The following is a 3,482-nucleotide window of genomic DNA, read 5'->3' as shown; positions in this document are numbered from 1 at the left end:
ATCTTTGGTTAAAATCTGAAATGTTTCCCCCAATTAATTTTACATCCATATGTTTCGTCTATTCATTCACTAACCGCTTGGCATTTACAATCCTGGTACCTTTGATAACTATTGTGATCATGTTTATGTTCACATTTCCGGCTTGAGTCAGAAATCTTTGTCAGTAGAACTGCGTCGGATAGAAATCGACCTTATGCAAATGAATATCAACACATCTGTTAAACTATTTTGGGTTGACAAATTTTCTTTGAAGTCTCTTAATTCTGTTTGAAAATTGAGCATTCATAAGATAAGAGTGCATGTACTTAGAAATGTCTCGCCTGCTTAGCTGACCATTGATTTTATGTTGATAGTCGTAAAGCTTTACTACAAGTATTATACACATCAACTTAACATAATCACAAAAAAAAAATGGGTCAAGGTCAGATAAACCAAACCAAAAATGTACACTTTACAATTATTTCATTCACCAAATATAGTTGATCTATTGTTTATAGTTTCATAAAAACAAACTTAACCTTGGAATTGGATGGAGAGTTATCTCATTGACACTCATACCTATATATATTTACCCGGAAAACTTACATTGTCCAATGAATTATGAAAATGAGGTCGCGGAAGGTCAGATGAACTTTGCAAGGCAAGCATATGCATGCACCTTCCAATTCATCTATGCATTAAAAATAGTTGACATTTGCAAAATCATTATTTGCTTATAGGAACTAAGAAACAAATTTAACAACACGAAAACTTAACATTAAACAACGAACCATGAAAATGGAGTCAAGGTAAAATGACAATGCCAGACTGACATATACACCTTACAATCATTTCATACACTAAACATAGTTGACATATTGCTTTAATAGAGTTTTAGAAAAATAGACCAAAACGTAAAAACTTATTACTGGACAATGAACTATAAAAATGATGACAAGGTCAAATAAAACCTGTCAGACTGACATATACATCTTAAAATATATCCATACACCAAACATATTTTACCTATTGCATATAGTATTAGTCCAAAAGGCAAAACATAAAGCAGAACTTTTAACCACTGAACTATGAAAATGAGGTTAAGGTAAGATGGCATCTGCCAGTTGGATGTGTTTACCTTACAATCATTCCATACACCAAATAGTAGACATATTGCTTATAGTATCCGAGATAGAGTTAACCACAAAAACTTAACCCTGTTTACTGATCCATGAAATAAAGTATGAAGGATCCAAGTCATCAGCGACAACATCCTTAGGTGGAGCTTTCTGAGACAAAAGTCTACGAAAATAAACAAAACAGACCAATTTCATCTTTTGTTTTGTATTTTAAATGCTCTAAAATCAATCAAAAGTTTTGTTTCACTTCAGTGTTCTTGATATTTCTTTGTTGTCCTCTTATAATTGAGGTGTTTCCCTTGGTTTTAGTTTGTTACCTGGATTTGATTTCTCAACATCGATTTATTATGACTTTTGAAAACTGGTATGCTACTGTTGCCTTTATTTATACATGTATATGTGTACTTGCATAATCTAGATTTCTATTCCATGCAGCTCACATCTAGATGGAGTTATTGGCCATTGAAGCTTTCCTTCACCAATGACTAAGCAATGATTATATTAAAGACACATACAAAGCATCATATCGGTAATTCATATAGTCAAGTGTTTTTGTTGGTTGTGCATTATATTGATCTGACATGTCTAGTTCTTTTAAACTGATTTTTATAGGTTGTTTTTGTTCACAACTATTCATGGTTATTTGAGGGGTACATTTAGGTTGGACCTTCGCAAATATGTTAAACCCCACCAATTTTTACATGTGCCTGTCCAGAGTCAGGAGCCTGTAATTAAGTGATTGTCTTCAGTTTCTCTTTTTTTTCCATTGTTTTGAAGTTTTTTCTTCTATTAAGTTATTAGTCATAGTTTAAAGGGAGGGTGATGTGCCCCCATACATTGATTTTGCAAATTTTTGACCTTGCAGAAATTGAGACACAATGTAGTTAACTTATCAATTGTTTCATAAACTTATTCTAAAAGGTTACAAATGCAATTGAATAGTGTTTCTATTGGTATAAATATTGTTTTTTTGTAATCAGTTAATTAAAACCTGATAAATGAATTTTGTTATACACACATGCAATTAAATTTTGGCATTGCACAAGGTCACGTTTTTCTGTCGGTTGATTACTTTTTTACACTGAATCAATTAGATGTTGGATGTGTACTGATTGATATTTAAGTCTTAATTAAAAGATACATGATTATCTTTTATTGGCTGATATTAATATAAAACTGTGAGTACTCTTATTTTTTTTTAGTGTGAAGTATAGAAATGATGTAGTCATTTTTGTGTTTTGGTTAGATCTACATTTTCTGCTTTAACCAAGTTAAGCTTTTTTCCACTTATTTCATAGTTAGTTCTTTTGTTGTTTTGTAACACAACTGTCCCACGTAACGGGAAGGTTTGGCACCATGAAAATAGTTTCACCCTGCCACATACTGTTTGTGCCTGTCCAAAGTCAGGAACCTGTAGTTTAGTGATTATATCATTGGTTTTCCCCAACTGATTTCCTTTATATTTTTCATGTGTAAGCTTTTTAGTCGACCACTGTGGATTCATTTATTTTCATATGTATCAATTTTCTTTGATTGACAAAAACTTGCATTTTCGTGGATATTTGAATTCTTGGTTTGCCAACCTCTGCATATAAAGCCTATTATAAAATTGTAATTCAGTTAGCATTTAAATTCATGGTTTACATGTACCCATGAAAGCCACGAAAATTTGTATCCAACAAATAATAATGAATCCATGGTATACAGAAAGGGTTTTGCTCATAGTTGAGGGTTGCCTATATCCCCTTCATTTCAACTGTGGTGGATAATTGTCTCATTGGCAAACATTCCACTTCTTATTTTAAAATTTACCTAAAAGTTGCTAACACATTCTGCATTTGTCTTATGCTGGAAAGCTGTCTCATTGGCAATGATACATGTACTATACCTCTTCATCTTATATGTATAAAAATAAAAAGATATAAATAACTTAATAAGGAGATGTGGTATGATTGGCAAGAGACGACAATCAACCAAGGTTTAAATAAAGTGGAGGTAACCTACCTGTATTATAGGCAATTGTACAGCCTTCAACATTGAGATAAAAACACCACCCCTCCCCTAACCTGGGACAGGGGTCGAATAATTTGGTAAACAAAACAGTGATGTGACAATAAAGTAAATGAAACAAATTTCAAATACATTTTAAGTATGAGAAGAGAAATTTAAGTAAGGGACAACAGAAAACAGGATCATAAATTGGTCAAATGCAAAATGAACTCTTTCTTATCAGTTCGTTTCTGTGTGAGTTATGTTTTGGTGTTGTGTCGTAATTCTCTTATATTTGATAAGTTTCCCTCAGTTTTAGTTTGTAACTCTGATATGTTTTTTTCTCTATCGATTTATGAATTTTGAACAGCGGTA

This window comes from Mytilus trossulus, chromosome 4, assembly GCF_036588685.1.
Source record: "Mytilus trossulus isolate FHL-02 chromosome 4, PNRI_Mtr1.1.1.hap1, whole genome shotgun sequence".
Lineage (NCBI taxonomy): Eukaryota > Metazoa > Mollusca > Bivalvia > Mytilida > Mytilidae > Mytilus > Mytilus trossulus.
The sequence above is the reverse complement of the archived record's forward strand: the minus strand, read 5'-3'. Positions refer to the sequence as shown.